This window comes from Chlorocebus sabaeus, chromosome 19 (assembly GCF_047675955.1).
Source record: "Chlorocebus sabaeus isolate Y175 chromosome 19, mChlSab1.0.hap1, whole genome shotgun sequence".
Classification (NCBI taxonomy): Eukaryota; Metazoa; Chordata; class Mammalia; order Primates; family Cercopithecidae; genus Chlorocebus; species Chlorocebus sabaeus.
In genome coordinates, this window is record NC_132922.1 from 35075197 (window position 1) to 35103179 (window position 27983).

At 40.4% G+C, this 27983-nt stretch overlaps 1 pseudogene; it reads left to right on the forward strand.

Annotated features, from left to right (window-relative positions):
- The first annotated feature begins 11952 nt into the window (after positions 1–11952).
- On the forward strand, positions 11953–13443 carry LOC103247777 (carboxy-terminal domain RNA polymerase II polypeptide A small phosphatase 2 pseudogene; annotated as a pseudogene).
- Positions 13444–27983: the final 14540 nt, after the last annotated feature.

Genomic DNA, 27983 nt, shown 5'->3' on the forward strand with positions numbered 1-27983 from the left:
AGTCAAAAGAACAAAGCTGGAGGCATCACGCTACCTGACTTCAAACTATACTACAAGGTTACAGTCACCAAAACAGCATGGTACTGGTACCAAAGCAGAGATATAGACCAATGGAACAGAACAGAGTCCTCAGAAATAATACCACACATCTACAGCCATATGATCTTTGACAAACCTGAGAGAAACAAGAAATGGGGAAAGGATTCCCTATTTAATAAATGGTGCTGGGAAAATTGGCTAGCCATAAGTAGAAAGCTGAAACTGGATCCTTTCCTTACTCCTTATACGAAAATTAATTCAAGATGGATTAGAGACTTAAATGTTAGACCTAATACCATAAAAATCCTAGAGAAAAACGTAGGTAGTACCATTCAGGACATAGGCATGGGCAAAGACTTCATGTCTAAAACACCAAAAACAATGGCAGCAAAAGCCAAAATTGACAAATGGGATCTCATTAAACTAAAGAGCTTCTGCACAGCAAAAGAAACTACCATCAGAGTGAACAGGCAACCTACAGAATGGGAGAAAATTTTTGCAATCTACTCATCTGACAAAGGGCTAATATCCAGAACCTACAAAGCACTCAAACATATTTACAAGAGAAAAACAACCCCATCAAAAAGTGGGCAAAGGATATGAGCAGACATTTCTCAAAAGATGACATTCATACAGCCAACAGACACATGAAAAAATGCTCATCATCACTGGCCATCAGAGAAATGCAAATCAAAACCACAATGAGATACCATCTCACACCATTTAGAATGGCGATCATTAAAAAGTCAGGAAACAACAGGTGCTGGAGAGGATGTGGAGAAATAGGAACACTTTTACACTGTTGGTGGGATTGTAAACTAGTTCAACCATTATGGAAAACAGTATGGCGATTCCTCAAGGATCTAGAACTAGATGTACCATACGAGCCAGCCATCCCATTACTGGGTATATACCCAAAGGATTATAAATCATGCTGCTATAAAGACACATGCACATGTATGTTTATTGCGGCACTATTCACAATAGCAAAGACTTGGAATCAACCCAAATGTCCATCAGTGACAGACTGGATTAAGAAAATGTGGCACATATACACCATGGAATACTATGCAGCCATAAAAAAGGATGAGTTTGTGTCCTTTGTAGGGACATGGATGCAGCTGGAAACCATCATTCTTAGCAAACTATCACAAGAACAGAAAACCAAACACCGCATGTTCTCACTCATAGGTGGGAACTGAACAATGAGATCACTTGGACTCGGGAAGGGGAACATCACACACTGGGGCCTATCATGGGGAGGGGGGAGGGGGGAGGGATTGCATTGGGAGTTATACCTGATGTAAATGACGAGTTGATGGGTGCTGACGAGTTGATGGGTGCAGCACAGCAACGTGGCACAAGTATATATATGTAAGAAACCTGCACGTTATGCACATGTACCCTAGAACTCAAAGTATAATAATAATAAAAAAAAAGAAGAAGAAGAAAAAATTCAAGAGGTCATATATTTTAGGACACTAAAATGACAGTAGAAATTATAAATTTTAATCAAGTAATATTTACCCATATACAAATTTTATTTTAATTAATTTATAAAATAAATTAAAAATCCCACAAATTACTTTTATGAGGTAAGGGAAATACTAAAGGAAGCATAGTGACTAGAGTCAAAAGACTTGAATAAGATAAATCATTCTATCAACTTAATGTTATACAAAAACAGTGATTCTCTTTCTATCTAGGTCAGTTCTGTTCACTACAGTTAAGTATATGTGTTCAAAAATGCACATAAAACAAAATCCTAAGTATCAAAAGAACTACCCTTTACAAATGACTCTTACTACACATTGGAGAGAGATGTTTTGAATGAAAAAATAGAATATCTCATAGGATGATGTTGTATGCTGCTCAATGTCTATGAAATATTCTACTTGTGTACACTGTGGATACTTGTGCTTTCAAGAAAAAATGGCTACATAGTTTTAAATATTTTAATGTAGACAACTAAAAATCTTCAAGGAGTTACAAGAACACTAAACACATTGAATAAAGTTTAAAAATATATAAGGACTTGATGAGAGCAAAGGTAAATCAAGAGAATGAGCCAGAGAAGTAATCAAACTGAAAAAAAAGTGGTCCTTTCAGATACTGATTGATAACAAGGATGTCAAATCTGCCTGTTGTCCGCCTTCCTCCAAGGAAAAATGGAATAAGCACAGAACACGACTACAGACATCTCAAATGTGATATTTCCCAAATATTGGAACCAAGTTAAAAACTGAAGAACACAAGCAATTAAAAACAAATCTCTGAAGAAAAACTATGCTACCACTTTCCATATTAAAATTATGTTTAAAATGTTAAAATACAACAAAAAATAGAAAAGTATATTCTTTTGGTGGAAAAAACAAGAGACTATAAAGTTTAAAAGCACATTTGAATAACAGCCCAGTAGAATGTAAATAATAATAAAATTAAGACAATGTATAGGTTAACCACTAAATTAAACAGAGATAAAAAGATTAGTAAACCCGAATATCGAGTAAAATGAATATAGCCAAATATAGTAAAGACAGACAACATTTTATAAGATACAATTTTAACCAAATAGAGGTTGGAGAGAAGCTAACCATTTCTAATTATTTATTAGAACAAAAAGTATGAATGAGGCAGAGCAAATAAGGCCAGCCAGATCCAAGATTTGGGAAAAGAAAATCTTTCCCTCCATGGAAGCAGCCTCAAGGGCACATTGCAGAGAGCCCGGATCTAATAATCAGGTGCGGTGGCTCACACCTGTAATCCCAGCACTTCGGGAGGCTGAGGCAAGTGAATCACAAGGTCAGGAGATCAAGACCATCCTGGCCAACATGGTGAAACCATGTCTCTACTAAAAATACGCGCGCACACATACAAATTACTTGGGGGTGGGGGGGTGGTGGCACGCACCTGTAGTTCCAGATACTCAGGAGGCTGAGGCAGGAGAATCTCTGGAACCCGGGAGGCAAGAGTTTCAATGAACCAAGATCACACCACTGCACTCCAGCCTGGCGACAGAGTGAGACTCCACCTCAAATAAATAAATAAACTCAAAATGAACTAATTTTTGGTTGCTATTAAAATGGAATTTTAAATTTTATTTTTCAGATAGTTTGCTATTAACATACAGAAAGCTACAATTTTGTTGATTTTCTACAACTTTACTGAATTTGTTTAGTAGTTCTAATAGTTTTTGGTGTAGTGTTTAAAGTTTTTCACATATAAGATTATTTTGTCCAAAATCAGAGACCATTTGACTTCCTCCTTTCCAGTTAGTATGGCTTTTATTTCTTCCTCTTGCCTATTTTCCTTTGCTAGGACTTCCCATATTGAGTAAGAAGGATGAAAGTGGGGATGCTTTGTCTTGTTCCAGATCTCAGAGAGAAAGCTTTCAGCTTTTCCTTATTCAGTATAATGTTAGCATTGCTTTGTCATGAATGGCCTTTATTTTGTTGAGGCACATACCTTCTATTCCTAACTTGTTGAGAGTTTTCATCATAATGAATGTTGATTTTCATCCAATGCTTCTTCTGCATATGCAAAAGCTACAAAAATTAAAATACCTAATGTGGTGGTTAATACTGGGTGTCAACTTGATTGGATTGGAGGATAGAAAGCATTGATCCTGGGTGTGCCTGTGCGGGTGTTGCCAAAGGAGATTTACATTTGAGTCAGTGGGCTGGGAAAGGGAGACTCACTCTTAATTGGGTGGGCACCGTCTAACGAGCTGCTAGTGAATAGAGAGCAGGTAGAAAAACGTGAAAAAGAGAGACTGACCTAGGTTTCCAGGATACATCTTTCTCCCGTTCTGGACGTTTCCTGCCCTCAAACATCAGACTCCAAGTTCTTCAGCTTTGGGATGTGGACTGGCTCTCCTTTCTCCTCAAATTTGCAGACAGCCTATTGTGGCATCTTGTGATCTGTAAATTAAAACTTAATAAACTACCATTTACATATGTGTATATATATAGTCTCCTATTAGTTCTGTTTCTAATACACCTAGCAACAAACTTAACTAAAAAGGTAAAAGATCTCTACACTGAAAACTACAAAATGTGGATAAAAAGTATAAAATACAAATGAATAAATAAAAAATATTTTGTTTATAGACTGGAAGAATACTGTTAATACAACTACACACAGTGATCTACGGACTTAACATGATTTTTATCAAAATACCACTGACAATTTTTCACAGAAATAGAAAAAATATTCTATACTTATGTGGATCCACAAAAAACTCTGAATAGACAAAGGAACTTTCAGCAAAATAAGCAAAGCAGAAGGCATCACTTTATCAAACTTAAAAACTTGCTGTAAAGCTATAGTAACCAAAACAGCACAGTACTGCTATAAAAACAAACACGTAGACTAATGTGCCCAATAAGCCCAGAAGTTAATTTATGCACCTAAAGCCAACTGATTTTCAACAAAATACCAAGAACACACTTTAAGGAAAAGCTAATCTCTTCAATAAATGTTACAGGGCCATTTAAATATTTATATGCAGAAAAATAATACTAATAATACTAGACCCTTGTGCCTTGCCATATATGAAGATCAACTAAAACTAAAGACTTAAATGTAATGTCACAAATTATGAAAATATTAGATAAAAATGTAAAAAAAATGCTTTATAACATTGGACTGGGAAAGGATTATTAAAATAAGGCTTCAAAACATAGGCAACAAAATCAAGAATAAGCAAACAACATTATGTCAAACTAAAATGCTTTTTCATATTAAAAAAACAACAAAAAGATTGAAGAGACAACTTAGGTGATGAAAGAAAATGTTTTCAGGCTATACATCTGACAAAGGCTAATATTCAGAATATAGAAGAAACTTTAAAATCTCAAAATAAAACACACATAATCTAATTAAAATATGCAAAAAATCTTAATTATGTTTGTCAAAAAGAGACACAAAAATGGCTAACTGCAACATAAAAAGATGCTCTACATTACTAATAATTGAGGAAATGTTAATCCAAACCACAACGAGGTACCGCCTCACTCCCATTAGAATGGGTATAATAAAAACAAATAAATAAATAAATAAAGCGAGTAGTAGTGAGGATATAAAAAAAGAGTGGACATATACATTGTTGGTGGAATTATAAATTAGTATGGCCATTATAGAAAACAATATGGAGGTTTCTGAAAGAAATTAAAAATAGATCTATTATATGATCCAGTAATTTTACTCCTGGGTGTACACCCAAAAGAAAGGATATCACTGTGTCAAAAAAGTATTTGCATTCCCATGTTTATTACAGAGCTATTTATAGTAGCTGACATATGGAATCAATTCAAATGTACAGCAACAGATAAATGGATAAAGAAAATGTGCTATATATATACAGTGAAATACTATTCAGCCATAAGAAAGGATAAAATTTTGTCAGCTAAAACAGCATGGATGAACCTTGAGGATATCATGTTAAGTAAAATAAGCCACATAGAGAAACATAAATACTTTATGATCTTATTATCTCACTCATTTGAGGAATCTGAAAAAAAGCGTTGATATAAGCAAAGAGTACAACAGGGGTTACTAGAGACTGAGGCAGAAAGATGGGGAAAGGCTGTTTAACAGGTATTGGGTTATAATTAGATAGGAGAAATAAGTTTTTGTTTTCTATTACACAGTAGAATAATAATAATTAATGAAAAGTATTGCATATTACAAAATAGCTAAAAGGGACCAGTTATGGTGGCATATTCCTGCAATTCATACCTTTTGGGAGACTGAGGTAGGAGAATCACTTGAAGTCAGAAGTTCAAGACCAGCCTGGACAACAAAGTGCAACCCCATCTCTATGAAAAATAAAAACATTACCCAGGCATGGTGGCAGGTTCCTGTAGTCTCAGCTAATCAGGAAGCTAAGGTTAGAAGATGGTTTGAGGTTATAGTGAGCTATGATTGCACCACTGCACTCCAGTCTGGGTGTTAGAGCAAGATCCTGTCTGTAAAAAAAATTAATAAATAAAGATAAAATAAAATAGCTAGAGAAGAAGCTTTTGAATGTTCTCACCACTAATATAACAAATGAACGAGGCAATAAATATACTAAGCACTCTGATTTTTATCATTATACAACATATATATATAATTGTTTCCCCAAAATATGTACAATTACATGTGTCAATTTTAAAAAATGAATGAAGACTATAATGTAAAACCTGTAGCTGTAAAATTCCTAGCACAATACAGAAGGGTGAAGCTTCATGACAATTGGTCTTGACAATAATTTGGGGGATGTAATATCAATGGATCAGACAACAAAAGCAAGGGAATACACATGGTACTGAATCAGTGTGTCAAAAATATCCAAGACAGGCAAAGCAGAACATGGAATAGATATGTGCACATTTATGTACATTGTAGTATTACTCACAAACGTACTACCTGGAAGCAAATGTGCCTTTAAGGATGAGTAGATTCAAAAAAACAGTGCACTTATCTGCACTGGGATAGCATTCAGTCTTAAAAATAAGGAAATCTTGGAAAGTACTACAGTAAGGATAAATCTTGAAAACATTCTTAACGTAAAATAAGACACTCAAAAAGGAAGACTGTATAATTACCCTTATGTAAAATATTTAGTCAAACTCATAGAAACCACGTGTTGTAGTCTCAGCAGTGCACCAAGATGTATCAGTCTCTCATCTGAGATAATACCCAGAGTTTTCTGTTCTACCTCTAAGGAGATTAGGGAGTGTGAATACAAAGATGAGGTTAGAGTGAAAGTTTAATAAGCAAGAAAAGAAAGTTCTTTGACAGCAGAGCTATATGTCTGAACGGGGTGCCCTCTATAAGGCTGGGGTCCAGGGTTTTTATGGACTCGGAAGGGAAGATAAGGGAAAGTGTCTAGTTCACAGGCTGTCTTGAAAAACGAGTGGCTCAGCTTGGCCCAGGACTTTGGCCTGGGATCAGTCAGGAGCTGAAGGGATGATTCATAGATGCTGCTTAGTTTGACCCAGGACTTATCAGAAGCAAAGGTGAAAACTTGGCCCAGGAGCTTGACCCAGGAGCAATCAGGGGCTGAAGTTAATATTCATAGAGGTCAGACTTACAGTCCAAATAAAGGAGAGTGTTGACCGGAATGCTCCAGAGCCCACTGTGGCCATGCCCACAAAAGGAGAAGAAACTTTTGCCTGGGAGCCCACTGACTGTACAAAGCACAAAGGCATTTCTTTTTCCTTTTCTTTTTTTTTTTTGGGATGTAGTTTTGTTCCTGTTGCCCAGGCTGGAGTGCAATGGTGCGATCTCAGCTCACAGAAACCTCTGCCTCATGGGTTCAAGCAATTCTCCTTCCTCAGCCTTTCAAGTAGCTGGGATTACAGGCATGCAGCATCATACCTGGCTAATTTTGTATTTTTGGTAGAGACAGGGTTTCCCCATGTTGGTCATGCTGGTCTCAAACTCCTGACCTCAGGTGATCCACCCACCTCTGCCTCCAAAATTGCAGGGATTACAGGCATGAGCTGCTGTGCCTGCTCAAAGGCATTTCTATGCCAGGTTGATCTTGTTCCTTTATCTGAGTGAGCTGGAGGTTTGTGCAAGTTTGTATACAAATGGGCCAGAGGTTTTTCTATCTGTGCAGCCGTGGGCATGACTCCAAGCACAACACCATGTGCTAGTTCCCTTGTTAGTGACTGCAGCTTGATTTTTTCCGGGCTTTTTTTTTTTTTTTTTTTTTTTTTTTTTTTTTTATGTTATGCAGGGATGAGGCACTGACCCAAGGGCCAGGGACTTTCCATGGACCCTTCTCTTGCTTTGTACCTAAGGCAAGTTAACTAAGTTCTTTCAAAAGTAATGAGTATTCACTTTAGTGAGACAAAAATTATCTGAAACCTATTGCAAAACAATAGAACTATACTTACCACTTCTGAACCATATACTTAAAATGTTAGACATGACAATGACATGTTTTTAACTGCAATTAGAAATTTAAGACTACCTAAAAGGCACAGTTATGAAATCTTTCAAACATCACCTTTAAATAACAAAAAGTTCTTCTCACATAATTATATAGATTTAAACGATAAGTAGATTGCGAATTTTGATTATTTCCTGGACTACTCACCTAGATAGAATAATCATTAGAAACCAAGAAAAGAGGGAAATTTATAGCACTAATGTCCACATCAAAAAGCTAGAAAGGGCTGGGCATGGTGGCTCATGGCTGTAATTCCAGCACTTTGGGAGGCTGGGGCAGGCAGATCACTCGAGACCAGGTGTTCAAGACCAGCCTGGCCAACATAGCAAAACCCCATCTCTACAGGAAATACAAAAATTAACAGGGTGTGGTGATGCACATCTGTAATCCCAGCAACTCAGGAGGTTGAGACAGCAGAAATCACTTAAAACCAAGAGATGGAGGTTGCAGTGAGTTGAGACCATGCCACTGTACTCCAGCCTTGGTGACAGAGTGAGACTCTGCCGAAAGGAAAAACCAAAACAAAACAAAACAAAAAACTAGAAAGATCTAAAGTTAACAGCCTAACATCTCAATTAAAAGGCCTAGAAAACCAAGAGAAAATGAACCTGAAAGCTTGCAGGAAACAAGAAATAACCAAGATCAGAATTGAGTTGAAAAAGACAGAGGCACTGAAAACTCTTCCAAAAAAAAAAAAAAAGTCAACCAATCCAGTAGGTGGTTTTTTGAAAAATAAAATAAAATAAAATAGATGGAAAACTATCTAGGCAAATAAATAAGACAAGAGAGAAGAATCAAACTCAATTAGAAATAATAAAGGTGATATCACTGATCCCACAGAAATATGAACAACCATCAGAGATTAATATAAACACCTCTATGCACATAAACTAGAAAATCTAGAAGAAATGGACAGTTTCCTTGCAGAATAAATCCTCCCCAAGACTGAACCCTGAATAGATCATTAATGTGTTCTGAAATTGAGGCAGTAATAAATAGCCTACCAACCAAAAAAAAAAGCCCATGACTAGATGGATTTGCAGCTGAATTTGACCAGAGTTGCAAAGAGGAGATGGTGTCCTTTCTCCTAAAACTATCTAAAAAATGTTGAAGACAAAGAAGTTCTCTCTAACTCATTCTATCAGGCCAGCATCATCCTGATACCAAAACCTAGCACAGACACAACAACAACAATAGCAAAAAAGCATCGTGCCTATATCCTTGATGAATACTATGCAAAAATCCTCAATATAATACTGGCAAACCAAATACAGCAGAACATTAAAAAGCGCATCCACCACAATCGACTTGGCTTTGTGCCCAGGATGCAAGGAAGGTGCAACACACGCAAATCAATAAATGTGATTCATCATATAAAGAGAACTAAATACAAAAACCACATGATTATCTCAACAGATGCAGAAAAAGTATTCAATAAAATTCAACATTCCTTCAGGTTTAAAATTCTCAATAAACTAGGCACTGAAGAAACATACCTCAAAATAATAAGAGCCATATACAACAAACCCACAGCCAATATCATACTGAATATGCAAAAGCTGGAAGCATTCACCCTGAAAACTGGCAAAAGAAAAGGATGCCCTTTCTCACCACTCCTATTCAAAATAGTATCAGAAGCCTTGGCCAGGAAAATCAGGAAAAAGAAATAAAGAGTATTCAAATAGAAAGAGAGGAAGTCAAGTTATCTTTGTTTGCAGGTGACCTGATCCTATATTTAGAAAACTTCATTGTCTCAGCCCAAAAGCTTCTTAAGCTGATAAGCAACATCAGCAAAATCTCAGGATATAAAATCAATGTGTAAAAGTAGCTAGCATTCCTATACACAAACAACAGGCAAGCAGGGAGCCAAACCATGAATGAACTTTCATTAACAATTACTACAAAGAGAATAAAATACCTAGGAACACAGCTAAGAAGGAAAGTGAAGGACCTCTTGAAGGAGAACTACAAACAATTGCTCAGAGAAATCAGAGTGGGCACAAAACTAATGGAGAAACATTCCATGCTCATGGACAGGAAGAATCAGTATCATGAAAATGACCATATTGCCCAAAGTAATTTGTAGATTATGCTATTCCCATTAAATTACTATTGACATTCTTTACAGAATTAGGGAAAAAAAACTTTTAAAATTCATATGGAACCAAAACAGAGCCCAAATAGCCAAGCCAACCCTAAGAAAAAAAAAAAAAAAGCTGGAATTATCACTCTACCTAACTTCAAACTATACTAGAAGAGTACAGTAACCAAAACAGCATGGTACTGGTATAGAAACAGACACAGAGACAAATGAAACAAAACAGAGCCACAAACCTACAACAATCTGATCTTTGACAAAGTCAGCAAAAACAAAGAATTAGGGAAAGGGCTCCCTACTCAATAAATGGTGCTAGGAGAACCGGCTATCCATATGCAGAGAATTAAACCTGGAACCCTTCCTAACACTATACATAAAAATTAACTCAAGATGGATTAAAGACTTAAATGTAAAACCCAAAACTATAAAAACCCTAGAAGAGAAAATCTAGATAATACCATTCAGGATATAGGCATGGGCAAAGATTTTATAACAAAAATGCCAAACGCAATAGCAACAAAAGGAAAAATAGACAAATCAGGTCTAATTAAACTAAAGAGCTTCTGAAGAGCCAAAGAAACTAGCTTCAAAGCTAACAACTCAGAGAATGGAAGAAAAATTTTGCAACCTATCCATCTGACAAATGTCTAATATCCAGAATCTACAAGGGACTTAAACAAAATTTACAAGAGAAAAACAAACAACCCCATTAAAAAGGACATGAACAGACATATCTCAAAAGAAGACACACATGTGCCCAACAAACATGAAAAGCTCAACATCACTGATAATTGGATAAATACAAATCAAAACCACAATGAGATACCATCTCACACCAATTACAACGGCTATTAATAAAAAGTCAAAAACAACAGATGCTGGTGAGGTTGTGAAGAAAAGATAACACTTTTACACTGTTGGTGGGAGTGTAAATTATTTCAAGCATTGTGGAAGAGAGTGTGGAGATACCTCAAAGACCTAGAAACAGAAATACAATTTCACCCAGCAGTACTATTGCTGGGTATACACCCAAAGGAATATAAATCATTCTATTTTTAAAAATACATGTACACACATCTTCACTGCAGCACTATTTACAATAGCAATGTCAGGTAATCAATCTACATGCCCATCAATGATAGACTGGAAAAAGAAAATGTGGTACATATACACCACGGAACACTATGAACCCATAAAATATAATGAGATGATGTCCCCTTCAGGGACATGGTTGGAGTTTGAAGTCATTACTCTCAGCAAAGTAATGCAGGAACAGAAAAACAAACAAATAAACAAACAAACAAAAAACCAACCACTTATTATTCTCACTTATTAGTAGAAGCAGGTCAGTGAGAACACAAGGACACATCAGGAAGAACAACGCACACTGGGCACCTGTTTCATGGCATGGGGGAGGGGAGGGTGAGCATCAGGAAGAATAGCTGTGGATGCTGGGCTTAGTACCTGGGTGATGAAATGATCTGTGCAGTAAATCACAAAAGCACACATTTATCATTGTAAGAAACCTGCATACTCTGCACATGGACCCCTAAACTTCAAATAAAAGTTGAAAAAAAAATGCCTATCTGGTGGGTTCTCTATGTTAGACCCAAACTGAGGAGCCAGAAGCTGCCACTGGGGGAATCAGGGCTGGGGGCACCCTGGGGAGCCACTGCCAAGGCCGTCCACCCTCCCTACAGGCCGCCTCCCTTCCTGGCCAGTGATGGAAATGAGAGGGGGAATGTGAACAGCTGTGGAAGTCAGACTCTCGGGAACTGAAGCAGGCCCCGGCCCATGCCCCCCAGCCCAGCCCAGCCAGTGTGCCCACCAGTCTTCCCCACCCAGTCAGCCCAACCATCAGGATTGTTAGATGGAACATGGCTCCATCATCACCCAGGCATGTAGGGAAGATGCCCTGGTCCTTACCAAGCAAGGCCTGGTTTCCAAAGTCCTTTCCTAAGAGCCTTCATGTTTGTCACATCTTACAAGGCTCTTTCTGCTGTCCTTGCACCCAGCATGTTGGCCAGTCAAGTTCCCTGACTGAGCTCTCCACACATAAGGAGGAAGCCAACACCACTGCTAAATCAGATCAGCTCCAGGGTCTCCTGTATCAGTTATATCAGATCCCAGGAACTTACCTGCTCCCAAGGTGACAGAGGAAGATCAAGGAAGGATCTGTATAGTCACTGACCTGGATGGAACCCTTGGCATAGCTCCTTTAAGCTAATCAGCAATGCTGACTCCCTAGTGCCTGTAGAGATTGAGGGGACCACTCACCAGATCCATGTGCTCAAGAGGCCTTATGTGGGTAAGTTCCTTAGATGGGTAAGTTCCTGAGATGAATGGAGGAACTCTTTAAATGTGTTCTCTTCATTCCAGACTGGACAAGTATGCAGATCCTGTGACGGGTCTGCTGGACCGGTGTGGGGTGTTCTAGGGCTGCCCCAGAGTCATGTTTGTTCCACCAGGGCTGCTATGTCAAGGACCTCAGCCATCTGGGGAGGGACCTGAGGAAAACTCTCATCCTGGACAACTCGCCTGCTTCTTACATCTTCCACCCAGAGAATGCGGTGCCTGTGCAGTCCTGGTTTGATAACATGACTGATATCAACTGCTGAACCTGTTATCAATCTTTGAGGAGGTGAGTAGAGCAGAGGGCATCTACATTAGCCTTGTACAGCAGTGGGCCCTAAGACTTCCCTGCTTCCCAGCAGTGACCATCACAATGGGGGACTTTCACACACTGTGCCTTTATGATCAGCCTGACAGAGTGGAAGCTGGAGCACCTAGCCACATGAGCATGGAAAGAATGAGAAGTGATTGAAAAGAGCTTTAGGACAGCTTAGATGCTGAGTGGGTGAATGCCAGACCAAGGATGCCCAGAGCTACCTGCCATCAAGTTGTTGGGTTCCCAAGATGTGTATGTGAGAGAAAGAAAGAGAGTATGCGTGTTTTGCCATGAACTGTGGCCCCACATGTATAGTGTTTCAGTGGGGGAGAAAGGGAAAGACCAAGACTTTTCTCAAGTAAGTTTGTCTCCTCTCCTGTCACCCTACGAGCCACTGAGTTCCAAAGGGATGAAGACTATTGAACACTCCATTGCAAATCTGGTCTTTCCTCAGTGTTGCAAGGCCTATGCCAAGGAGAAAGGAACGGTATGCCTTGGGTGTTCCAGGCACACATCTTTGTGAAATATTTCTCCAGCCAGTTGTTGCAGACAAAAGTTGACATTTCAGGGAAGATGGAGACTTATGTCCAGACCAGTACTCAAGTCATCAAGTCTTGTGGCCCAAAGGTTATGCTTACTTACCTCCAGCCAAGTGCCAGAGATGGATCATTTCTGCATCTCCCCAAGGCTCAGGTTGTCTCCCTGCCCTACAAGAGAACAGATAAATGATTTCTGTTCTTTTGACTCTGTTTCAAAATTATCTTTCAACTACAAAAAAGACTATCCAAAACTGAAAAAAAAAAAAAAAAGGAAAAAAAGGTCATATTTACATAGTTGAAAAACACATAGATATGTCTATAAGCAACAGACATGGTTAATTCACATATAAATTAAACATCACATTGTTGTAAAGTGTACCGAGTTAAAAATTATCATTCAACTCATAATATCAAGTTTTAAAAGCAAAAATACAATTCACCGATCTGAGAAAACATACCCCCCAAGAAAAGAAACAAAATAGCACAGAATTGAAAATAAGAGGAGACTTTAATGCATAAAATCCTGAATACAGCATAGATATACAATGAAAAATAATTCTTTAGATATCTACAGCTATTACCTGTGTGTACTCATGAAAAGCAGACATTCCAAGTCATTGGCATTTAATAAATTGCAGTACAATTATACAGAAAATATATTACAATCATTAATAACAGGTTCTAATGAGAAGATTTTAATAAATAAGCACTAAAAAGACAGGTGAATTTTATTATGTTCTCAATATGTTGCTGCTATTCTTACCACAAAATGTAATAAAACTATATGACTATAATATAGCTTCCAGAAACTAAAAAGTTTTATATTTTCAAATAAAAGAACAACATACATTTTGTAAAAAAGGAGCATTACTGAGGTATAAAGTAAATATTTGGAATTAAAATATAACATCATTTAGATACAGACTAAAAAAAGAATATAAATTTTAATGATTCCTTTCTGCCTACAGTGGGCTTAAAATTACAACGAAAAATTTTAATAAATATGTAGCACCTACAAGAAACTTTATTTACAACTTACATAATGTGTAAATTTGAACAATTTATTTTACAACTTTTGAATCTAAAAATCACAAGCTTGACATGCATTTCAGAAAGTGAAACATAAATGAGAGTAACATAAGCAAGAGGACAGAATGGGAGGTCCTGCATGTACATCCCGCACAACATAAAGCGGCAGCCACAGCAAACATAAGTGCATTTATGAAAACCTTGGGATCTAGTTCAGAGTTTGTGACACCCAGTTGGAGGCAAAGACCAACGAAGTCATCTTCAGAGGGTAAGCACTTGACTGTAGCAGGACGAGCCGCAGACAAAACTCCTCAGACACCGGATTAAAGAAGGAAGAGGTTTTTTATTCAGCCGGGAGCCTCGGCAGACTCGCGTCTTAAGAGCTGAGCTCCCCGAGAAGGAAATATTTGGCCTTTTTAAAGGCTTACAAATTTAAAGGGTCCACGTGAAAGGGTCGTGATAAATCGAGCAAGTGTGGGAAACGTGACTGGGGGCTACATGCATCAGCTAACAGAACAGAAAGTTTTACAATGTTTTTTTCATACAGTGTCTGGAATTTACAGATAACACAAGTAGTTTATGTCAGGGGTTGATGTTATTCTTATTACTTTGTTTAACTCCTAGGACTGGGTGGTGGTGCCAAGGTTGTCTGGCTATTTATCTTACTTTTGTTCCTCTCTCTTTTCTACTGTCTTGTGAACTAGGCAAGGTGGGGGGGAGGAGGGCAGCAGGAGTAGTAGTGGTCTCCTTCCTTATCCCCCACTTTGAGAATTTTCACTAATTGGTGGCAGTTCTCACTTTTATTTTTACTTTCTGAGTCTCTTTGCAAGACAGAACAATAATGGTTTCTGTAATATACTTATGCTGAAGTTTTCTGATGAACCATGGTAGCTATAAAACCTTTTATCATTTGAAGGAACAAGTGTAATACACAGGGGAGCAGCAAGTAACTTTCTATTACCAGTAACATACTTATAATGAGGGTGTTAAATTTTTATAGCTGGAAACTGTTTTCTAAATGAAGACCTAGGATCAAACCTGTGTTAAACCTGTACAGGCACATGTATCAACTTTGTCATGTCCTAAGCAGGTTAGTTTTGTCACTGGGTCTTAAAAAGCTTTTTAGCGAGTAACACAGTATTTTTTAATAACAGAAGTTTTTCAGAGCCAGATGCTTGAACTTGAGGCATGTGTTTGGGGAAAGAGTTAAAGTAAAGTTATCTTGAGGCATTCACTCTTTTGCTTCTCAAGGCCATTGGTCTCTTATGTTAGCCTTTTAATAAGCATAACATGAAGAAACGTCTAGGCTGCCAGCAATGTTTTCAGCCAACTGAGCAAATAGGCTTTTTTTCTGTTTTTACTAAAGAAAGAGGTTCTACTAAGGAACCTCTAAAGGAAGAGGTTCTGGTAACTTCTGGTTTATATGTTTAAAGAATGACTGTAAGACCTGGAATTGTTGCTGAGCTGACTGAGTTTGGGTTTCCTAAGTAGTATGTGTACAGTGGGGACACCTCATATAGGTGTTTCTTCTAGCATGGTTATGGGGGGATAACAACAACAAAGCAATGTACAGCAAGGACAAAAGAGGTCCTTACCTAGGAAAAAGGTTGAATACAGTGACAGAACAATAGGAAAACAGTATTACAGGAAAACTATTTGTCTTAAGATTTTTAACTACATTTACTTGCTTGATGGGTCCTCAAGCTTCGGCCGTGCGTAGATTGGTCAGCTGCCGGTGTGTGACTAGAGCAGGGCTTGTTGTTTCCTCAAGCTTCAGCCGTGCGTAGACTGGTCAGCCTCCAGAGTGACCAGAGCAGGGCTGTCGTCCTCAGCAGTAGCTTGGTCTCATCTCAGGATCAGCCAGGTTGGATGATCTGTGTCCTGCTGGCTGGTCCACTTCTCCTGAGCTGCCAGTGTTAGTTGACTGTGGTGGATCCAAGACACAACACCTGCAACTTTAACAGCAGTGGCAGTGGACAAGGTTACAGTATAGGGCCCATCCTATATGGGTCCTAGAAAAATTAGATTTTACTTAAAACAGAGTCACTAGATTTAAAGGGGTGTCAGACTTATAGGCCTTTTAATTTATTTTATTATGAACACTTTGTATGGCTATTTTTAAAGCCTGCATTTGCTTTCTTAAGGTTAATTTCTTTAGTTTCTGGCAGTCACCTTTAATTTGACCTATGATTTGGGGGTGGCCAACCAAACAAAATTTTATAGGGCAAATACCTAGTTTGTTTGGTGGGGGTGCACCTGACTCGGAGGAGGACCATAGGCAAAAACTTAATTTTATCTTAAATGAGCAAACAAGCACTAGCATGTACAATAGTCTCCAGCATGGGGCAGTTCTGTAAATTCTATCAGTAAGTTTTCACAAGGTATGGCTTTTCTTACTGTTTATTTCTTAGAGGGGGTTTTTCTCCCCATTCCCCCTTTGTAACTCTATTTAGTGGCTTAGCCTTCAGTGAGTAACTGGAATCCAGATACGGCAGAATCTTGCTGCTTTTAACTTTTAATGTGACCATGGGCTCCTGGGAGCCTAATGAGAAAGTGCTTAGTCTGCCCTAGTCTTTATATTCTTCAGCTCCTGTCAGTCTGATCAGATCAGTATTTGGTTCCTACAAGGTGCGGCAGCCCTTGGCCAATGGCCTCTTTGAACATTTACCTCTTTAGTGTCCTTTCCTTTTGCATCTCGCACATTAATCTCTCTCTAGCCTTGTCTGGCTCTTGAATCCTTGCCTAACTTGACTTCTTTTACATTTACATCCACATCCATGTCTTCTCACATGACTAATTTCTCTTTTTATTTACACTTAATGTTAGTCTTTTTCTTTTTGCTCTTTTCCAGTTTACTGATGTCCAAGGCTGGTCCCAGAGGTCAGGCCTGCTAGAGTAAACTGGGTCCAACAGTTCTACACAATCATGCTTGACAGGGCTCTCTGATACTGGGAGAAAGGTGGTGGGTTCAGGGTGTTACAAACTTCAATAGTTATATGGGGATTTTCACAGAGCAAACTTTGGTACTTGGTGAGTCTAGCATTAGTTAACCAATGATGTCCTTTAGTATTCATTAAAGTCACTACAGCATGGGGGGTCTTTATGTTCAAGTTTTGCCCAAGAGTCAGCTTATCTGCTTCTTGTACTAGTAGGGCAGTTGCTGCTAAGGCCCTCAAACATGGGGACCATCCTTTAGAAACCCCGTCTAGTTGTTTAGAGAGGTAGGCCACTGGCCTCAGCCACGGACCCACAGTTTGGGTTAAAACTCCAACTGCCATCTTTTTTCTCTCTGACACATACAATGTAAAAGGTTTCATCAGATCGGGTAGCACCCCACCAAGGCTGGGGCTGACACAAGTTTTTCCTTTAACTCATGAAAAGCTTGCTGTTGTTGGGATCCCCATTCAAAATGTTCCCGGTCCCCCACTTTGTGACCTCATACAAAGGTTTGGCTAATATTGCAAAGTTTGGGATCCGCAGTCTGCAAAATCCCACAGCTCCTAAGAATTTTCTCACTTGCCTTCTGCTCTTAGGCTCTGGTAGATTGCCAATGACCTGCTTTCTTTCTGATTTCAGGCTGCGCTTCCCCTGTCAGATAGTAAATCCCAGGTAACACACCTTCTGTCAGCAGATCTGAGCTTTTTTCTTGGACACTTTATACCCACAGTCCTCCAGGTGCCAGAGTACAGCATCCGTTCCCTTGGCACACCTGACTGCCATGGGGTGTCCCAGCAGAAGGTCATCAACATACTGGAGCAACACGCAGCCTAGGTCTCTGGTGAGAAACTTCCAGAGATCTTGAGACAATGCCTCCCCAAAGATGATGGGGGAGTTCTTGAACCCTTGGGGAAGCCAGGTCCAAGTGTACTGAGTAATGACACCTGATTCCAGATCTTCCCACTGAAAGGCAAACAGCTTCTGGCTCTCAGGGGCTAATCTGATGCTAAAGAAAGTGTCTTTCAGGTCCAAGCAGGTGAACCAGGTGTCCTCAGCTGGCAGCAACCCCAACAATGTGTACGGGTTAGGTACTGTTGGATGTAAAGTCACTGTAGCTTGATTAACCAAGTGCAAATCCTGTACTGGCGTGTAGTCCTTGGTCCCGGGCTTGGGAACCGGCAGGAGGGGAGTATTCCATGGAGACTGACAAGAAACTGTAATTCCAAAGGTTCTTAGGTGCTTGAGATGGACCTGGATACGTTCAAGAGCTTCTCTGGGGACTGAGTACTGTTTTTGCCTAACCAGCTGTGCCCAGGCTTAACTTGTATAAGTACGGGGTCTTGGTTGACTGCCAACCCTGGAGGGTTGTCTTCCGCCCACACTTTTGACCACCGCTTAGCCAGAGCTGGTCTTATCTCCTGGCTCAGCTCAGTTAAGAAAAGTCTCCATTCAACCTCTCGGGGTACCGTAAGGGTCATAATGACTACCGTTCCAGGTCAGTTTAGCAGCAAAGAGCAGTGCTCTGTAAAAGAGATAGTGGCTCTGAGCTTGTTAAGCAAGTCCCTTTCCAACAAGGGAAAGGGACAGTCAGGCATGTACAAAACCTGGCGAATCACTTTATGTCGTCCTACAGTATAAGTCTGAGGCAAGCAGAAAGCTTGCTTTGCTGAAACCCCCGTGGCTCCAATTATGTCAATAGTCTTTTTGGATAAGGGGGCCACTGGGGTGGTTACTACAGAATGTTCAGCAGCGGTATCTACAAGAAAATCAATGTCTTTACCTCCGACTGTCATCCTGACCATAGGCTCTTTGGGGGCACTTGAGCCGGGCCCCCTCAGTCCAATAACCCTTCTGCCAGGTTGAGCACGGCCCCTTTCTCCTTGTCTGGGGCCTCCTGCTCTGAGTCTCCTTGTTTTCCTTTTAGCTGAGGGCATTTGTTCTTCCAATGTCCCATTTCTTTACAATAAGCACACTGGTTACTCTTAGGGGCATTTGTACTTCCGTTTTGGGTTGTAAACCAGCTGCCAAGGGAGGGGTTTCTCTGGGGACTTTACCTCCTTTCTTGTCTACTCTGAGTGGCCTAGGGACATGTTTGTCTTGTGGAGGTGCAAGCACTGTGGGCTCAAGAGTGGGGAGCCTCTCTCCCTGGTAAGGGGAGGGCACCACTGGGATCACTGGTGCCATCTCCTGCAATGGATCTTCTGATGTTGGGTCGAACAGAACTTCAGGAGTTGATTTCCCACAGCAAGTGGAGTGGGATCCTTCCTTGGCTGTCTGTCCCTTTGATACTAGCACTGCTGCTGCTTGCCCTCTTAGCCACTGTGGGGGGTCTAGCACCAGTTGTAACCAAGTGTCTATCTATGGGAACTGGTCTGAGTGTCCTGACTTACCAGTTACCTTGTGCCATACCTTAGAACAAGGAACCTGTCCAGGCTTCCTTCTGATGGCCAACTCACTTCTAATGTTGGCCAATCTATTTTACACAAAATTCTAAGTTTTCCTGGTGTCATAGTAACCCCATAGTCTCCATTAAATCCCTTCTTAAAAATTTTTCAACATAGTTCCTAGCGGAGTGGGCTTACTTTGTGTTTGACCCAAGTCTCCTCAAGACGAAGCACCGCGCTCACACCACACACACACCACAAAAGAAAGAATGGGTAAAAAGGGCGCACACACACCTTTTCAGTTTATACCAAACCAGAATCAAAACCAAAATCAGAGTATCCAGAAATCCGAGCCAGGTCAAAACCAAAACTAAAGTATCAAACAAGTTAAGTCAAGTCAAAAACAAAAATCAAAGTATCAAGCAATCAATTCAAGTCAAAAACAAAAACCAAAGTGCTGGTACAGGCACACCGTGGGTGATCAGGCCACGCTTCCACTCAAATGGAGTGGGCAAGTTCCAAAGACTGGTCTTACCAAGTTTCAGATGTCTGGACTTGAAGTGCCAGTTCTTTCCCAGTGTTCAGCCACTGTGTTGATCCTCCACATGGGCCTGCTGTACACTGCTCTGAGGAGGCGTTCCACCAGGGCAAATGCCTACCCAGGAGAGCTCTCAGGATCTGCATCACTCAAGCTGGCCAGAGTCCCCCACAGGGATGCTCTACAGGGCAGGCATAAGCTGCCTAAGGGGCTGCCTTGACCATCTGTTAATCACCTCACTTCCCGGTCAGGGAACCAAGAAATGTAGCAGGACGAGCCGCAGACTAAACTCATCAGACACCAGATTAAAGAAGGAAGAGGTTTTTTATTCAGCCGGGAGTGTCGGCAGACTCACGTCTTAAGAGCTGAGCTCCCCGAGAAAGAAATATTTGGCCTTTTTAAAGGCTTACAACTTTAAGGGGTCCACGTGAAAGGGTCATGATAAATCAAGCAAGTGTGGGAAATGTGACTGGGGGCTACATGCATCAGCTAACAGAACAGAAAGTTTTACAATGCTTTTTTCATACAGTGTCTGGAATTTACAGATAACACAAGTAGTTTAGGCCAGGGGTTGATGTTATTCTTATTATTTTGTTTAACTCCTAGGACTGGGTGGTGGTGCCAAGGTTGTCTGGCTATTTATCTTACTTTTGTTTCTCTCTCTCTTTTCTCCTGTCTTGTGAACTAGGTAAGGTGGGGGGAGGAGGGCAGCAGGAGTAGTAGTGGTCTCCTTCCTTATGACCAAGTGGCAGACTTGCCAATCATGGTCCTGGCTTCAAAACAGAACACTGCCACATCTTACTTAAGACTTGGCTATAACTTATTTGGCTTTGGTCCTGCCACTGCAACAATCTGCCAAAAACCCAAGAGAAGTCATACTCACATGAGATTTCGGTGACAGGCTTGCAGAACTTGGTTGTCTCTGTGTCCCTGAATCAGGAAAAACACACATTCTTTATTTCTCTAGCCATGGTCTGCAAGAAATCTTCACATTGATATGATGAAATGCTAACTAACTATATGAAAAATAATAAAGTATACATATCACTAAAAATGGTAAATACATACTGAAATTCAGAATACTTTAAATTGTTATCATCTTAAACTGGACTGTTAAAATACAAGATGTTTTACGTAAGTCTCATGATAACCACTAGAAAAAAAAATGTAGTAAAGAAAAAGAGAAAGTAATTAAAACATATAAAAACAAAGCAAAAAAACATTGGATATGGTGGCTCCTGCTTATAATTCCAACACTTTGGGAGGCCAAGGTGGAAGAATCATAAGCTCCAGAGTTTGAGACCAACCTGAGTAAAATGAGGAAACCTTATTTCTACAAAAAAAATTCGCTGGGTGTTGTGGTACCCACCAGTAGTCCAAGCCACTTGGGTGGCTAAGGTGGGAGGATTGCTCCAGCACAGGAGGTTGAGGCTACAGTGAGCTATGATATGCCACTGCACTTCAGTCTGAGCAAGAAAGCATAAGTTTGCCTCAACAAAAATCAATAATACCACAGGAAAGACAGAACAAGAAAATAAGAAGCAAATGTAAAATGGACAGAAAACTACACACAATAGTAACTGCTCACCTATCACTACTTTACATATAAAAAGATTAATTTATCTACTAAACAGATACTGTTATAGACTGAATGTCATCTCCAAAATTTAGGAGAAAATTTAATAGCCAATGTGATAGAATTAAGAGATGGAATCCTTAAGAATTAATTAAAATATAAGCACTTTGCCCTCACGAATGGATTAATGGTCTTGTAATAGGAATGGGCTAATTATAACGAAAATGGGTCTGTTATTAAAAACAAACAAACAAACAAACAAACAAAAAAACTCTCTCTCCCTGACATCTTTGGCCAAGTTATTAACCAGCAACAAGACTTTCGATACATACCAGTGTCATGTTCTTTTGCCTTCCCAGCCTCCAGAATCATGACTCAAATAAATTTCTATTGTTTATTAATTACCAGTCTGTGATATTCTGCTATTGCAGCAGAAAAGAGACTAAAACAGACAGAGTGGATGAATGAATCTTTTAAACCCTACAATATGCTGCTTACAGGAGATTCACTTCTGAATTAATAGCATTGGCTAAAAGTGGAAGGATAGAAAATGATATTCCATGCAAATAATAACCAAAGGAGCGCATTGGTAGTTAAGCTTAGATTAGACAAAATAGGCTTTCTAACAACATCTGTCACAAGCATGAAATGAGTTTACCATATAATAATAACAGAGGTTAATTTGTCAAGAGAATATTACTATATATATTTATACATCCAAAAGTGAGGCTTCTAAATAGAAAAAGCAAATATTGACAGAACTGTAGGGAGAATTAGAAAGAAATCCAATAATAGAAAACTTTAATGAAATGTACAATAAAGGACAAATAGTTGATAGCATTGTAAATTGGCAAAGGGAAGTTGGCCTCATTTGTTGCGTTTGAGAATGTGGCAAAGAAAGTGGAAACTTATACAGCAAGCCTGAGTTAGGCTGGAAATCAGGGTAGTCGATTAGAGGTCCCACTTACCATACATTAGAAAAACACAGGGGAAAGCCATTCCTCCTCTGGAGTGTTAAAATAATTAAAGAGCAGAAAATTCGACTAAAGTGGCTCTAGTGCCCTGTGTTTATAGGTTTCTTTTAAAAAAATCTAAAACCTAACTCAAATACCTTTCTTATAAATCACTATCCAGGCTGAAACAAAATGCAGTCTTAACCAATTATACACCTGCAATTAACCCCTGATTACATAACCAGGAAATTTCCATCTGGATAGTTCATATAGGGCGACTACATAACTGTAACCAGTTCTTGAACTTGGGTTGCTTTCTTACGCACCTTATAAAAGCCTTTTCTTCATGTCTCTTGGGTGGACCACAAATCATGGCTGGGTAATTTCCATTTCACCAATCCATGTTTGCTCAAATATACTGGTTAACGTTTTAACACGGACTCCCGTTAAGTTTTAACAAGAGAGACTGGGGACTTCGCAGGCCGCAACTCCTGCCACGCACACACCCAGTGGTGGTTCTGCCCTGATGACCCACCTGGCATCCCTGAACAATCTGGGAAATTCTCAGGACTGTGGGCGCAGAGCAGGGCGCTGCCGAACGACTGGACCGGACGAGAGGGGCGGGTCACGGGGGTCCCCTCTGCTGGCCCAGAGGCCATCTTGCAGCCACAGGGGACTGAGGGCTAAGCTGCCGGAGACCCGGATCTGACTGTGGGGAGGTCGGTAACGCGGGTTTCACAGATCACTTTCGCCTCTCGGGATGCCTAACCCTGGATACTCACCATTTCCCAGCTTCCAGGACGTCCGGGCAACTTAACTATGAGTCCCCAAGGATCTACAGCACACAGAGCAACAGGGACTGTAAGGGAGTTTCCCGTGGCTCCCAAGGTGCAGGAGGCTCAAGAGTGGAGACGGAACCTAAGCTCCTGTGCCAGCACCAGCGAGAGACAAAGGTCCCACAAGACTCCGGAAGCCACGCCCTCCTCTCCTCTCCAACTGCGCACCTGATTGGGCGATTCCCACACCAGCGCCACTGATGGAATAAAACACCAGGCCCCACCCACCTCCGCCCCACTCCTGCCCCTACCCCTACTCACCCTCAGTGTTAGTGTATTTTTGTTTCTTTGTTTTAGTTTAAGTTCTGGGATACCTGTGCAGAACATGCAGGTTTGTTACATAGCTTTACATGTGCCATGGTGGTTTGTTGCACCTGTTAACCTGCCATCTAGGTTTTAAGCTCCACATGCGTTAGGTATTTGTCCTAATGCTCTCTCTCTCGTCGATCCCAATACCCTAACAGTACCCAGAGTGTGATGTTTTCTTCCCTGTGTCCATGTGTTCTCATTGTTCAACTCCCACATATGAGTGAGAACATAAGGCGTTTGGTTTCCTGTTCCTGTGTTAGTTTGCTGAGGATAATGGTTTCCAGCTTCAATCACCTCCCTGCAAAGGTCATGAACTCATTCTTTTTTATGGCTGCATAGAATTCCACGGTGTATATGTGCCACATTTTCTTTTTCCAGTCTATCTTTGATGGGCATTAGGGTTGGTTGCAAGTCTTTGCTACTGTAAACGGTGCTGCAATAAACATACATGTGCATGTGTCATTACAGTAGAATGATTTATATTCCTTTGAGTGTATATAATGAGTAATGGGATTGCTGGGTCAAATGGTATTTCTGGTTCTAGATCCTTGAGGAATCACCACTCCATCTTCCACAATGGTTGAACTAATTTACACTCCCTCCAGTAGTATAAAAGCATTTCTATTTCTCCACAGCCTCACCAGCATCTGTTGTTTTCTGACTTTTTAATGACTGCCATTCCAATTGTCTTGAGATGGTATCTCATTGTGGTTTAGACTTCCATTTCTGTTTCTTGGCCACATAAATTTCTTCTTCCTCCTCCTCCTACTCCCCCCTCCTTCTCCTCCTCCTCCTCCTCCTCCTCCTCCTCCTCCTTCTTCTTCTTCTTCTTCTTCTTCTCTTCTTCTTCTTCTTCCTCCTCCTCTTCCTCCTCATACTGCTTCTTCTTCTTCCTCTTCCTCTTCTTCTTCCTCCTCCTCCTCCTCCTCCTCCTTCTTCTTCTTCTTATTCCTATTCCTCTTCCTCTTCCTCTTCTTCTTCTTCTTCTTCTTTTTGAGACAAAGTCTTGCTCTGTCACCTAGGCTGGAGTGCAGTGGCAAGATCTTAGCTCACTGCAACATCTGCTTCCCAGGTTAGCATGATTCTCCTCCCTCAGGCTCCTGAGAAAGCTGTGATTACAGGGACCTGCCAACACGCCTGGCTAATTTTTTGTTTTTAGTAGAGACGGGCTTTCACCATGTTGGCCAGGCTGGTCTGGAACTCCTGAACTCGTGATCCACCTGCCTCCACGTCCCAAAGTGCTGGGATTACAGGCGTGAGCCGCCATGCCCAGCCACATATCTTCCTTTGAGAAGAGTCTGTTCATATCCTTTGCCCACTTTTGATTTTTTTTTTCTTGTGAATTCGTTTATGTTCCTTGTAGATTCTGGATATTAGACCTTTGTCCAATGAATAGGTTGCAAAAATTTTCTCTCATTCTGTAGGTGGCCTGTTCACTCTGATGATAGCTTCTTTTGCTGTGCAGAAGCTCTTTAACTGGATCTCATTTGTCAATTTTCGCTTTTGTTGCAATTCGTTTGGTGTTTTAGTCATGAAGTCTTTGCTCATGCCTATGTCCTGAATGGCATTGCCTAGGTTTTCTTCTAGGGTTTTTATAGTTTGGGGTTTTACATTTCAGACTTTAATTCATCTTGAGATAATGTTTGTATAAGGTGTAAGGAAGGGGTCCAGTTTCTGTTTTCTGCATATGGCTAGGCAGTTTTTTCAGCACCATTTGTTAAATACGCAATCCTTTCCCCATAGCTTCTTTTTGTTAAGTCTGTCGAAGATCAGATGGTTGTAGATGTGTGGTGTTATTTCTGAGGTCTCTGTTCTGTTCCGTTAGTGTATATATCTGCTTTGGTACCAGTGCCATGCTGTTTCGGTTACTGTAGCTTTGTCACATATTTTGAAGTCTGGTAGCATGTTTTGTGCTGTTTTGGTGACCGTAACCTTGTAGTATAGTTTGAAGTTTGGTAGCATGATGCATCAAGTTTTGTTTTGTTGCTTAGGATTGTCTTGGGTGGACAGGAAAATAGGCTCAAATAGTTGGGGTCACATGCCCAGAGTACCACAGCTAATTAAGAATTGAGTTGAGACTTGAAATGCACATGTTCTTTTCTGTACCTGGGTCTGTTGTGTAATGCATCTTAGCAGCTATTTAAGGGTAGGAAGTAGAATATTTGGACATCTTTTAAACAACTTTTAAGCATTTTGACAATACAGGAAAGACTTTCATCCCATTCCTGAGCCCCTTTCTCACCATGCTGCACCCCACTGCTGACCACATCATGGGGTGGCCATTAGGAATCAGGTGGGCAGTGGGGGCTGGGAATAAATGAGCAAGAATTATGTTGCCCAAATTTACTCATCTTAGAAATGTTTTACAACCATACTGTGTGAAGTGATTATTCCAGGGTAATTGTGCCCTGATTGTGCTGCGTCTCAGTCTGGCTGGACTTTTTGAAAATCACTGGATTACTGTCATTAATGGGGGTATTTCTTTATTTGAAAATATCCACTGTCCTCTGCAGGTGTCCTGATTTGATTTGCTAGTTTAGACCCAGAAGGTAGCGGTGAGAAAATGTTTGGGCCACATCAGAATACCTATTCCCAGCTGGAGAATATATAGAAATTTCTTCATAATATCTAACTGTATTCTCAATAACCATTGTATTTAACAGTGACAGCTTGGAAGGCAAGGCGGGACACCGATGACACAATCTTCAAAGCTTAATTTGGTTCTAAGGCTTTTTTTGTTCTTGTTTCCTTTTGCTTTGTTTTTTGATACAAGGTCTTGCTCTGGTGACCAGGCTGGAGGGCAGTGGCACAATCATAACTCATAATTTCATTGTAACAGTTCTTTAAAAAATATTTTTGGCTGAGTATGGTAACTCAAAACTGTAATCTAAACACTTTGGGAGGCCAAGGTGGGATGATCGCTTGATCCCAGGAGTTCAAGAAGAGTCTGGGCAACATAAGGAGGCTCAGTCTCTAGAAAAACTTTCAAAAATTGGCTGGGTGTAGTGTTGAATGCCTGTAGTCCCAGCTACTTGAGAGGCTGATATGAAAGGATCTCTCAAGCCTAAGAGTTTGAGGCTGCAGTGACCCATGATTCAGCTACTGCACTGACAGAGTGAGATGTGTGTGTGTGTGTATGTGTGTGTGTATGTGTGTGTATAAACAATATGAATGTGAAAAAAACTGAAGTGTGGGAGAAAAGTGGAAGCCCATGGTGGGGGATGTGGAGAAAGGTCAGTGTGGTTCCAGCAACTCAGTGAGACTTGGTTTTCCATCTTGAAGAACTGCCCATCCACACTGAAATCATAGCCTAGCACACACCAGTTCTCACACTACACCTGCTGGGATACCACTATGTACCATTTTTTTTTAAATAAAATCTTTCACCTAAGATGAGGAGAAGAGAAAACGAGGATTTCACATCTAAAGCCTTCATTTTCTTTATGAAACCACAGTCACTTGTCATTTCAGTTTTCCAAAGGTGATTGATGGCACTAATAATCTTAATGAATCAACCAGGAAAAATCGGCCTCTCAAGTGAGGAGGAGGCACAAGGGTAACTAACCCCAATCCATTCTCTGCTTTACATGGTGCCTGTATCTCAAGAAGTGGTGTTAGCCATGTGAACCATGTTCACTAAACAAGTCCAGAAGAAAGAATATTTAGTACAACACAACCATGAGGCTGCAAATCAAACTGGTAGTGGAATCATGCATGAGGATTCAGTGCCAAGACACCGGTGGCTACCCTTGGGTGTCACTTAAAACTTCGAGGTGAAGGACATTTTTTTTCCAGTTGGCTCAGGGAAACTAATAAACAGTAGAATTGAAATCTGTTTTTCTTTTCAAAATTTCTAAGACATAGAGGACTCTCTAAACACTCCAAAAGACATTCAGATATACATGCAGGAGAGGACCTGCCTGCACTGCAGAGGGATGACTGAGCAGCAGCCACCAGCTGTAACAGCTTTAAACTCCTCCTCTCATAGGGACAGGCCACCCCCACACACACCCCCTTAATTCATGGGCTCTGGCTGTCAGGTGCACCTGGGGGACCGCCTTTCTCCCATCTCATGAGCTCTCCAACAGACTCCAGCTCACTCCAAAACCGACCCTAGGATGGTACGTTGTAG